This window comes from Sinohyriopsis cumingii, unplaced genomic scaffold (assembly GCF_028554795.1).
Source record: "Sinohyriopsis cumingii isolate HCF-2022 unplaced genomic scaffold, ASM2855479v2 utg000573l, whole genome shotgun sequence".
In the NCBI taxonomy this organism is placed as follows: Eukaryota; Metazoa; Mollusca; class Bivalvia; order Unionida; family Unionidae; genus Sinohyriopsis; species Sinohyriopsis cumingii.
In genome coordinates this window covers 286,780-301,002 of record NW_028315911.1, presented here as the reverse complement: position 1 = coordinate 301,002, position 14,223 = coordinate 286,780, and positions in this window count along the sequence as shown.

Sequence of the window (14,223 nt, the reverse complement as noted above, 5' to 3'; positions counted from 1 at the left end):
CTTGTCTTTTTAGCTTGTTTCAGATATTTTATTGTCCAACAATAAGATATATCTTTGGGCTATTTGCACCAAGAATACGTATTTCTAAGCTACATACAAACTAATATAACGTCACTGCTGTTTCTTTTCTCACATTGCGCAAGCGCATTATATTTAAATAAACCATATTTTCTTTGTTACTTTTGGTGCGCCGTTATTAAGTCTCCCTATGTAAAGAACATTGCAATTTTCAGACATTAGAATTGTGTGATATCTCATTTTTGATTAATCTGATATAATAAAATTATAATTAATATTATTTACGTTGAACAATGTTATTAATTAATTCCACATAATTAAAGAACATTCTATTTTAAAGACAATCCTGTTTTAAATTACTTTTTCAACACAATTCCTTTAAAAATCTGTTTTAGCACTAAGTGTATTATTTCGTATCACATCTCATTCGGATTCCAAAATCTTTTGAAATATGATGCACTACAATATCTTATTTTATCGGTATGTATTTTTCTTTATCTATTACTGAGCTGTAGACCGGTATGAACATATTTTATGATCAGCATAAGCGGACGTAAATTAGCAATTATACATAAATAAACACTTTTGATACTACTTCCAATAAAAAACAGTTTCATATATTGATTTACCCTCTCAAACAAACTTTGCTAAATACATCCGAAATTCGTGATATGTTTGAATTGCATTTGGAAGTAAAGTACTACGAATCATTAAATAATTTGTAAAATGTATGAACACATCCTTTTCTCATTTAAAAATAATAATGTCCAATGATTGTAAGTAACCTGAAAGAAGAACGAAATATTTTAATATAATATAAATTTGCTGCCTCTAATGTGAAATTTTGTTTCTTTTCATTTAATATCGAAGATATATTTAAAGCATAATTTTATATAAACATTTACATAACTCTGGCCTTTTCTCTATCCAAAGTTCTGGTATTTAAATATGATGCTTATTAATTTTTACATTTCTTTGTGAAATGGAATTATTATTTCTGTAAAGAAATGAAATGATGTTTGAGTTTCCCACAAGTGCAAGATGAAAAGTCATCTAATTTGTGTATCATGAATTCCTAATATGTGACTGGCCCATGCCAATAGTATTAATATATATGATAAAATTAGTCTACGGTGTAAATCTTTAGTAAATCTAGTTGTTCACAACTGTGTCCATTTGTTTAGTATGGATGTTTTGTTGTATATATTTGATTTAATTTATATTTGATTTGATTTGCGTTTGATTTGATTTGATGGTTTGGGGGCTTTTAAACACTTGATCTTAAGTTGTTTTCTTCTGTTGTGATTAGATTGAATTTTTGAATTTTTTGGTTTTATTTTAATTTTTCGATTTCCAAAAGATTAATTCGTTTCTCTGGAAATATTTTGTGCCCATAAAGAATTCTTGAGCAAAGACATTTCTTTAAAAACAAAATTGGATTTCCGAAATCGGAGAATTAATTAGTGTGTTTCTACAAGGAGCTGTAGACTTCAACACAGTACAGGTTACAGCATACGTCATCGCATTCGATCTTGGATTCATCGGCGGGACTCGAACTTGAATTCATTAGAACATTTTATTATTAGGACTTCTAAAATTTTATTCGTGGATTATTCTTGGATTTGATCCTGGAAACCGTATGTTATTTTTTAAATATTTTTTTACAGTATTTTTCCAGGGAAATAAATTATTTGTTATAGTTTTCAAAGCTTGTTGTTTTCACTCTTTCTTGTGTTACTGTTTATTCGAGCCTAAACACGTAACAGTTTCTAGTTCTTATATTATCCGGGGCAGTGAGCTGAATCCAGACCCAATATCTGTAGAAGATACAGGTTTCAATACTTCACTTACGTCCTCAGCTAGTGGTACGTTATCTTTTGTATATTTAAATATTAAATCCTGTTGCCATACATTAGATTTCGTCGCTAAATATGTTTATGATTTTGACATTATTGCACTTACAGAAACTCATCTGGATGATAACGTTTCTGACGATGATCTTGAGTTAGACGGTTATGACAAACCAATTAGAGGTGAGCGACCAGATCGTTTAGGAGGTGCAATGGTCTTTATTTCAGAATATTTTATTTTCATTCATGTAGAAATGTATTGATGCGTAACCTTGAATGGTTCGGCATAGAAATGTGTGAAGAGTATGAAATATCTATTACTTGTAATCTACCGTCCTCCATCTGAGTCATCTCACACGTGGAACCCAAAAGATATCAACGTTTAGCAGGGCTTCGTTGTGAGTGATAATATTATAATTTTGAGCGATTAAATGAGGTCTTACTCGGTGCGAAATTCGAAAGTCTCAGAAGTGATGGTGCTTGATCTCATGCAAAATATAACAAATGAGCCGATCAGAATAACTCCCTAGCTGGGAAACTCTGGTAGATCCCATTGTTATATCTCAAACAAAGATGTTTTTCATTCTGGAATTATCACTGTTGGTGCAAATGTAAGTCCTCACTAGTGTTACGAGTCTATGCTCTTAAAATAAGTAACAGAAAGGAGTGAAAGACAATAAGCTTTCTAAAATTTAACAAATAAATTTATTTCTCTAAAATACAGAGTGAAAATGAGAAGAAAAAAAAAACTATTTACAGTATTGAGAACGAAATCTCAAAATAACTCAAGAATTACAGACACGAGTCATAGTAATTTAAAGTCCTGAATAAAATTTAGCAATCGTCCAGAAAATATCTCAAAACTAAAGTCGATGACGTGTCTCTGGTAGCTACTGAAGTGTTGGTGTTTCAGCAGTCTTTGATTGAATCACAGAAATATAAATCCAAGTTTGAATTCAGTATAAATTCCAGTGACTGTCTTTATCCAAGAATTTTATCAGAGCACTTTTGTATTTCCAGAGAAAATAATCACTTGAATTCAATAATTTGAACAAAAAAAGATTCTAGCCCAAAACTCCTGGTCACAACATATTATACAATTTAAAAGTGCTATGTGTTAAAGCACGAATGGCAAAATTATCACAGCTGCAATATATATACTACTATATATAGTTCTCTACTTGACCGCAGTTCACAATTAGCATTTTCTATATAATAAAAAAATTTCCATGTTTCTGTCGCTTTAAAAAATTATAACTGCCTTGAAAATACCTAAACCTAACTATGGCCGCAAAACGTTAAAAGGGATATATTTTATATGCACACACCGGCTACTAAAATATGCCGTTGTCGTGTGGGATGGGTGTCTGGTTGAAGACTCTCTTAAATTAGACAAATACAATTAGAAGCATTGAGAATTGTGACGGTTCGTGTTGCGAGGTTTATGAAGAAACTGATTGGACTACCTTGGCAGCAAGGCGAAATTTTCATAAACTATGTTCCTATCATTAAATTGTATACGGTGCCTCTACTTATCTTACTAACCTTCTACCACCACTGGTTCTTGAGACAAATAGAAATGTTATTCGAATTAAACCAAGGCTTGAAATAAGTAAATATCGATTCATACATTTTTCTATTTGTGTTTGGAGTTCACTCCCAGATTTAATACATAGCGAAAGTGACTGTTCTATCTCAAGGAGTCAAATGAAAACTAAAACACTAAAAGGGCCTGTCGACTTTCTAGTTGGCACCTGGAAATTAGTTATTATGTAACAAGAATTTGAAATAACTGCAGTTGGTACTTGGAAATTAGTTATTATGTAACTAGAATTTGAAATAACTGCAGTTGGTACTTGGAAATTAGCTTTTATATAATAGTTATTATATAACTAGAATTTGAAATAACTGCAGTGATTTACATAAAGACTTATATTCTAATCATTTGAGAGATAATCCATTGTGTGCTTGTGGTGATGACATAGAAAATGCATATCATTACATATTTACTTGTACATAATGTATTGAATAGCGTAGGAAATTGGTTCAAAATTTAAATAATCTCTATATACCAGTGACTACATAAAATTTGTTATTCCCATTATCCGATTTTATAGCGAATGTTACTATTCACTTATTTCACACACACACACATATATATATATATATATATATATATATATATATATATATATATATATATATATATATATATATATATATATATATATATATATATATATATATGCAACAACACGATGTTCCTGAATGTTAGCTATTGTATAATAAGAGATTTCCAGGGTTTCTCTTGTAATACTAAAGTGAGTCTAAAAGAGATTTCCAGGGTTTCTCTTGTAATACTAAAGTGAGTCTAAAAGAGATTTCCAGGGTTTCCCTTGTAATACTAAAGTGAGTCTAAAAGAGATTTCCAGGGTTTCCCTTGTAATACTAAAGTGAGTCTAAAAGAGATTTCCAGGGTTTCCTTTGTAATACTAAAGTGAGTCTAAAAGAGATTTCCAGGGTTTCCCTTGTAATACCAAAGTGAGTCTAAAAGAGATTTCCAGGGTTTCTCTTGTAATACTAAAGTGAGTCTAAAAGAGATTTCCAGGGTTTCCCTTGTAATACTAAAGTGAGTCTAAAAGAGATTTCCAGGGTTTCCCTTGTAATACTAACTTGAGTCTGAGCATCCGTTTTATTATTTGAGGAACACTTCAACTCTTATTCCAACAATACGAGATTTCCAGGGTTTCCCTTGTAATAATAAAGTGAGTTTGAGCATCCGTTTTATTATTATCTCTACCCCTAATAAAGATCCTGTTTTTTTTTCTTCCTAAAGTATCATAAGCACGATAAAGCCAATTCTCAATATGAGGATAAATCGAGAGAAATTTAGTCATCAGCTAATTAATAAAAAATTCCTTATATATATCTACATGATCAGAAAGTTATCATTTGTTATCTTACTGCCCCCTGTTTCCACAACCACCACAAAGACTACTACTACTGCGGCTGTTACTACTACTATTACTTCTACATCTGCTGCTGCTACTGGTGCTACTACTGTTCTTTTGCTAATAATGGTAACCGAAATTGAGTTCGGTACAGCAGTATAACCACTACTACTACCACCACCGGCACTACTATTACTCTGGTTGACAATGCTGGCATAAATATTACTTTTCTGCTGCAACCAAAGCAATATCAACAATAGCAATTAAATGGTTACAGATCTGAATTAGGGAGTAATTGGATCTTTCAATATGACTTTGCTACGCCTTACGTATTCCAATAAGAAATAGCCGCACTTCGCTTACGGTGCACCACGTGTGTCAAATGACTCGATTTAATAATGGGTGTCTGGAAATTTGGTTCACGGAAAATACCATGCTCTCGGTAGATATATAGGCCTAATTATGTAGATGAGTTTCTGCTCTACAAATGTAGACATAGCATGTTAATGTATTTACCACACTCTTCCACTTATATAATTTGTTCTAATTAGACCCTGTCCAACGAGCATATGTTAAGTACTGTTATTCTAATGTATAACCATTGTTTCGTGTTGCAGTGCACATGCTGTTTGTCAGATCTGAGAGCGCATATAAGTGTCTCAAGAGAGCACGAATGTTCTATGTCTGAAACAAAAACGATTTACAGAAATATGAGATTTATGCTCCTCATAAATATAAGTATTTCCCCATTTTCTGAGTTTCTGAAGAGAAATAATGTCTGTAGTTTGGATATTTGCAATGAAAAAGTGATCTGCATTTATATATTTTGTTAAATGTCTATTTCTTGGTTTAGAAAAGACAAAAAGATCCACTTGTAGTTTTACAAGAACTGATGCAAAGTGATATGCTTAGCGAAACTTTGATCTGGTGTATTTTAAGATTGATGAAAGATTCTAAAACTTGGTGTTAATTTTTTTTCAAGCGCACTCGTTTGTGGCACCCAAAAATGCTTAAATACTTAGGTTATTACAGTATTCAGCAGTATGTGTGTATGTATGTATGTATGTATGTATGTTAGGATGAACGAAACGTTTACTGCAGGCAAGCAGTTTTATAAAAGATGTTGATGTCTTTTAAACAGATATTCCTCTCTGAATTTTCAGAACTCATCGATGCCCCCTAATCCACTGTAATAATGCATATACGCAAGCACAAAAACAGACTATCTCGGTATAAACGAATATATTATACTGCAACTGATTAATAACAAAGAACACAAATTCAGTCGTCAGCCGTATGTGACCATATCCATCAAAACATTACTTACATTATGAACCATAGTATCCAAACTGGCTCTTTTCCAATGCAGATACGCTCAAGTTAATTCTCTCGAAAAAATAGGGAGGGGCCAACTTTTGTACTTTCCAAACCGTCAAAACTATTCGAATCACTCGTGTATACAAATATTTATTCTTTTTCTGCAACACAATTTGTTCACTGAAAATAAATCATGTTTCAGAAAAATTCCTCTTCCGTCTAATGGCTTTAAAAAACATTATCAATTATTGGTATTCTGAAAGAGATATAGGGAATCTGACTAGCACACAGCTGTGATACTTTAGCAAAGCACTGATCTTGTGTAGCACAAAACTCAGAACTGAATCAAGAATTAAAGTGTGTTCATATTTAACAAGAATAATTTTAACTCATATCTAAACAACTGATCTACCACCATTTGTTTTAATACCATTTTTAAGTAACTCATGTCAGGTTAATGTAGGTGTTCCTCAACGGCGAATTTTTAATCACTATTTATTTTCACTGTCTCTCAATGACCTCCCCATGACATTTGACATACTGATATGTTTATGTGTGTGGATGACTGTCACGGAATTGTGTGTATTTATAGAGTGAAGTCTTACCGTCTTATCACAATACAACGTGTTTAGTCAGGAAGCCGTTATGGGAACAATCTTCAGCTGAGAGTTATGTGAAATATTAAAATCCATTTTGTTTTCCCGATCCATGTTATGGAATAGAATTGTTTGATATATTGAACGTTGCAATATTTATTCTCGATTTTAAATATTGTCAGACCTATGTGGTGTAAAGCCATGCTATCACACACACACACACACACACACACACACACACATAAAGTGATGCCTTGATCGTTCAACGATTGCTGGGGAACAGAAAATACGTCGTTATCATCAAATGGACGCCACGAGTGAATTTGTTCCATTTTTAATCATCACTATTCATTATTCCCCGATATGACTGATGCTAATAATTCATTATCACTATATGAGTGAAATATATATATTAGATAATGAATTATTAACCTCACTCATACTGGGTATATATATATATATATATATATATATATATATATATATATATATATATATATATATATATATATATATATATATGGATCTGAATGACCGCAAACTTAAACGTTCATTTCATTGACATCACCTGGTCGTTACAGGTGATCTCCATTGCCGCATTAGCAACACGATTTGTTTCCCATTTACAAAATGTAAATTACATAAAATTTAGAGCCTCTATTGTCTAAAATAGCTTTCAACAAACTGTTCACATAAGAGTAACCCACACAAATATAAACTGAGTTCTTGCAAACTTTTATGTAGTGTATGTAGCTCGGCATCCCAGCAAATCCAAGGTACACCTTCTTTAAAACTTACTGCATAGAGTTTTCAGGCATATCAGTGTTTAAGACATAGCCATACGCTAAAATGATAATGTAACAGTTCATGTGTTAGATTAAATCAGTTATAACTCAATTTGTAGTTATTGTATTAATAACGTTTGTAATGTTGATTTGTATGAGAGGACTGAAAAGGTATTTCCTTTACTCTTGAAATTAGGGATGAAGCAGCTTGTAGAATATGGAATTCACAAGATACTGAAAAGAAACTGATATCTCATATCGAGTTAATTAACTGATTAATCAATTAATTAATCCTAATCAGATTTCTCCCAGAAATCACACCGCGCCACTCCATTCACTTTTGTCAACGTAAGAATGTTATAAACTTCACTTTATCTTTACTGTTATTGCTGATTTATCTTTTACTGCTCGATTACCAATCGCGTGCAAAGTACTATTTTGCATTTCTGATTTGGTATTAAGTGAACTATTTCGTGGAGGTTTAAACAGGGACAACTTTGTCAGCTTCATTTGCATTGTGATTCCTCACCAGAACGCTTTTCGGTAAATTGCTTTTATAAACTGGCAATGACCATGAATCACGTTTAATAGTTAAAGTTTTGTTGTATCATGAAACCTAAATTAATTCATTTGGATTTTAATTCTTGAATAATTACAACTAATTATAACGTGATTTATAATCTTTGGTACCCTGTTTTCGTAATTTTATGTATTTTATGTATTATTATGAGAAAAACTTTGCTACAACACCCTTTTGATTTCGAGTTCCTACGCTTTTAACCCGGTCATTTTTATTGATCCCATAAACAACATTATAAAGAGGGTAGTACTGTACGTGGTGATGAGTCCAGGTGACTTGTCTAACACAATATAATTCCCGAGACGTTGAAAGAAGAACAAAAATAACTAACGTCTGTAACATTGGTCTTGCTATTGTTACACGCACACGGGTATTTACTTGACCGAGCGGTTGTCAAACCCTGGCGCGATCCTCGCTAGAAGTCATAAGTTTCCCCGACTTTCCAAAGACTTCCATACAACCTCAGTTGTAAATCAGAAAGCCCGACGTGTCCATTCTATACCTAAATTTTCCTCTAATTAATGCAAGACCACAGATAAACCAAACTGTCAACTATCCATCAACCGTACATCTGCGTGTTTTGGCTTCATTATGTTTCCGTACCACCAACCGTTCACGCCTTAGAACCTATGTGAGTACTCCCTAACAATGGGAACTATTTTAACTCCGCCACCTTAGGCCAGTCAATGTATGCTTTCCAGGCACATTTCGCCGATATAACTGCACCATATTCGGCCGCATGGCGATATAAACGGTCTCTGCCAAGTCCCTTTTTATTTATGCCCTTGTGTAATTTACCGGTTTAATACCGTAAGTGCTGTCCTTGCAGGTACGCTACCAATGTATACCATTAGCTTTTAATATGTACTATTTTACGACAGGGACAGTCATTCGGTTCTGGTCGGAATTCACTACTAGTGAACCAGGACATCATGGAAACACACTAACACTTCACTCCGTGACGTTTGCTCCTATTGATTAGCTCATTAGTTCGGGCCAGGAATATTTCCATGGCGCCAAATTCCAATAATCAAACAAATAATCACACAAATCTAAGAATTGCTTAAAACGGGGCACTACAACCACGTGCACATACTCTAAATTTACTACACTATTATCAATTTTACACCGTGTATTCAAAGTCGACTGAATTTGTTTTGTCTTTTTCAATCTCTACCGTTTTACAACAGTATACTTTTAAAACAAAGAAAGAAAAGAGAAAAGATTATAGTCGGAGGTGATAAATTTGACCTATATTAACACCTGATCATTATTCTATATTTCAAAAAGCCACTTTGAAGGTTATACAAATTTAAATTATTGAGAGCACAGTATGCCATGCAATCCGGATAACTCGGTAAAACAGTGGTCTTGTAAGACATTTACATATTGAGTATATATGTATTTAAAAATGGTCGATTCAATATTTAATTGGAGTAGATATGATGCAATATTAAATACAATCAGGAGTTAACAACAGTAAGAACATGTATATCATTTTAAATAAAGGAAAATAAAAAACAATACCCTCCAACCCCAAAAACCCAAACAATAGCAATGATATTAGAACATTAAAAGCTATGATAACAACAGCGAAAACAAAGGACGATGATAATAAGCCCTATTTCCTCCTTTATTACCATAGTAATCATGAGAACGACTTTGGCACAATCACTACGCTTTATCTAGTCATAACTATTAATTTAACATCTTCCATCGTTTTTTGACGTAGCCGTTGTCATCATCATGTTTTTCTTCTTCCTCATATACACCAACAACAGCACCATTATCATCATTACTAAAATCACCACCACCACCACTACCATCATCGTCATCATCATCATCATCATCATCATCATCGCCGTCACAACCACTACCACCACCACCACCACTGTGCAATGCCCGAAGCTTCCTCCGCCATCAAGTTCTTTGTTTTAAACAGAAAAGCCAGTATACAGCGGAAGTGAGGTATTACAGTTATTAACATTTATGTATTATTTCCCCTGCGTCCTGAAGCAATTCTTGGTGTATAAGTGTGACATAAGTTCTTTTTCCGGCGGATATTTGAAAATTTAAATCAAGATTATAGACAGGTCACCAATACACATGTTTCTGCTTCAGTTTAATCTTTGTTGAAGACATTATTCCCGGATCCACTTTGTAAATCTAATCAAGTTAACACATGTTTTTTGCCTAAAGAAAAGCTAATTGTCTATGAAGAGGCTGTATTAAAGCAAGGCCAGTACGAAAATTGGTAGTTGTTATTGCTGTATTAATATCGGGAATTGTGTCACAAACACGTATGCCGTTTTCTTCATTTCAGCCGATAAAACAAAATTCGATTTTTTCGCCCGCGCATATATGTCGGGCATATGAATCACAGCATTGTCGTTGTTGCCATAGGCGTCAACGGTAGCTCTTTTGCTTTAGCTCGGTTACTGCGACACCGTTGTATGTACAGACATTAAAGTTGAGGGGCACATTCATCTTACAGTTCAATGTGCTCTATTTTTCATGCTATGTGATTGCATCAGGTATTTGCATTTAGCTCGGTTTATTATCTGACACCTTTGTATAAACCGTGAAGACACGTAAGGCGTATTTATCATGAAGGTTCAGACAAACATAGGTCCGATTAAGCTACTTTTCACGGTCAATCAATTACTCCACGTTATTGCATTTATCTTAATTGCTCAGATACGGATGTGTATAGTTCATTAAATTCTTTTAGTCTATTTACGTTAGGAATATTAATCAACCTGATTGACCTATCAATGCGTCTACTTTTCTTGCTCCAGTGACTGTTCAGCGAAATTTTTATTTCTTTCTCTTTATTTGTAAATGTCATATATTTGGTGTATATTTTGAAAATCGTACCGGGAAAAGAGAATAACGATTGTTCTTGTAAACATTAGCCGCCAGCCAATATGCGATAGAATAGCTAAGTTACAGTTTTAAAAAGGGCATGGGTTTCGACAAGTAAATAATAATAGCATGATGTACAAACATTTTTACACGGAAATAGGTATCACATTATAAAAAGGAATGATTACCTGAGTTCTAATGATAACTTCACAATATACTGTACAAATTATCCTTTAGGACCTAACGACTACTAATTATTCATATTTTTCCATGCTATTTAGAGTCAAGTGAAATATATTATATAAAGACATAGAAAATCCCGGCCGAGTCATATCAAAGACTTATAAAAATGATACTAGCAGCTGCCTCTTTTGGTGCTCAACATTAAGAGGTTAATGTTAGGACTGGTCGGCCTGGTGTCAGGATAATGTAACTGCGGCATGATGCTCCAGTGCTAGACATCAATACAAACTGCCAAACTGCGGACATCGTAATTGTTATTGCTACGTTACCAACACACACACACACACACACACACACACACACACACACACACACACGCACTATATGTACAATACAACACTTTCCTTTCATCCAGAGCTAGAAACTAAAGCGAACGAGAATGGCGTTATGAACATTTTTCTTATTTTGAAAATGATTAATTATATGGCATGTGTTTAGCAATTTAACAATCGTTGATTGTTGTCTGGAGTGAGAGGATGTAATCAGTGACGAAATTCGTACACAATGCATTGATCCATTATAACCAGGCACATTATAAATAATAAATAAATAAATACACACATGATTAATTTATCTAGTGTGGCGAGAACATGAAATTCAATAGGAAAAGAAAATTCATACACTGTCCTTGGTCTGCAAAATAGGAGACTAAAACTTCTAATACAATTGACAACTTTTAAAATAATTTAATTTACAATATATTTGTTTTTAATTGTCTTGGCTATTGTAAATCACAATTTTTTAAAAATTTGTCAGTGCATAATTTTTACACACTCGCCACAGTTATTATTCAGAAAGAAGAAAAGTAAATTAGCAAATCTCCATCGAATGAATGACTCTTTGCTGCAATTGTAAAGTTACTCTTCAATCAATCAGTTGAACGTTGGTCCCACACCCACACATACGAACGCGCTAACACACACACACACACACACACACACACACAGAAATATTAGAGTTTATATATATATATATATATATATATATATATATATATATATATATATATATGTCACACATGTATCTTATACAATCTAAAAATAGGTACCTGACATGGCATCCACATTTAAGACTATATTAAAACGTAATTACAGCGATAGTGCTCTCTTAGAACAGCATAAAACGATCTGCCAAATGCAAACTCAAGAGCTGAGATCGTATGATAAAAATGGCACCCTGTTGAGAAATTACATCCCTAATGCGGGAGGGTTAATGCTGTTATAAGCGATAGGTGTGAACGTAGTAATTCGTGTAATATTTGTTTAAATTCCAACCCAAAGGAGTGAAGGGAGAGCACATAACAATTTGAAGTTGCAAACAGCTCCATACCGATGTAATGTTTTTCATTTACAACGAATCTTGAAAACACTTTTTGTCACTTAGATGTCCACCATTAAGAAAGGAAAACCCGTTCAAGTGTTTGGTCTGTTGCCAGTTAAATACGGGGAAGACTGTCCGTGAAGTACACTTGAGAAATCACAGTTTTGTCTTTACTATTAGCACTCTTCTAAACAGAAGTCAAAAAGATTGTAAAATTAAGAAAGGAGACCTTTAATTACTGTCTTTTTTGAGCAACTTTTTTACATGGAGGTTTTGCTCTGTGTGTGTGTGTGTGTGTGTGTGTGTGTGTTTGTGAGAGAGAGAGAGAGAGAGAGAGAGAGAGCATTTTAAAACTATTTAATTTAGTAACTTGTCTTTTTAAAACTGTTACGACTCTATGGCTAACCAAGTATCAGAAAAGAGCGAAAACTAACAAGTGTTTGGAAAATTTAAAAAAAAATAGTTTATTTCCCTAGAATCCAAAGTAAACATTTAATAAGAACTTAAAGTATTGTGAATTAAATCCCAAAAAGTCTTAAAAAAAGTTCTATCACAAGCCCAAACGTATAGTGTATTCCGAGTGAAATCCAGTGGTTTCCTAATGAATTATAATTTTGAAGGCGCAGATATACGAATAACCTGGAATAGTGTTATGTGCTAACAGCCTTGATGTATCAGATTGATATTATTAAAAATATCCTTGAATTGACTGACAATAATCCCAAAATAGTGATTTAGTCAGAAAATACAGAACACTTTGTAATTCCAGTGAATAATTTAAATAAATTAATCATCTCAAATTAAAATGAACACAACAATAATACTGATTCCACTTTGGATGTTAAGATAGGAAGGAGGGAATGTTTAAGTAAAATCAAAATATATAATAAGCTAAGACACAATAACAGAGCAAGTATGAGGGTCATTTCCCCATCAAAATAGTAAACAACTTGCTTCTAGAACAGTCTTAATTTCTAATAAAATAAAGGCTTTTAGAGCAACAGCTGTAAACATGTTTACCTCCACTTATTAATGATCGTACTATATTATTTAAAATCATAGACAAATATTAGCTAGGTAATATGTTGCTTACAAAATAATACATAAGTCAGACAGGCCTTAAACTCAACCACTGACCAAGGTCAATACACTTAATATATAATCATGGAGAAAAGCCAACACACAATACCAATTATATATACATTACACCTCCCCTCATTAAGAAAACGAAAGATTTATACAATAAAGCTTTCTTTTACACATTAGTCAAATATACATATAAATAAAAATTACATAAGATGATGTCATATGAATGACGCAAAATATACTTGAAACAATACCGTTTTCCAATAATGTGAAAGTGCATCAGCAATTAGATTATATTTGCCATTGATGTACCTAGTTTCCCTTCATGTACCTAATGTCACTCTTGTATTCCTGCAGTATAAACGTCCACCTAATAATTTCAGTTTTTGTTTTTGTTTTTGTTTTGTTAAGGTAGGTAAGGGGGTTGTGGTCACTGACAACAACAATAGGAGAAGGAGCTAAATTAATATGCACAACAGAGTGTTACAAAGCCAATATCAAAGCCAAACATTCCTTCTCAAATGTGGATTAAATTATATGGTTCTTGTTTAATTTTTAGAGAAATAGCTGACCGGATGATCCTCACCATTTTTGTCTTCTTGAATCAATACT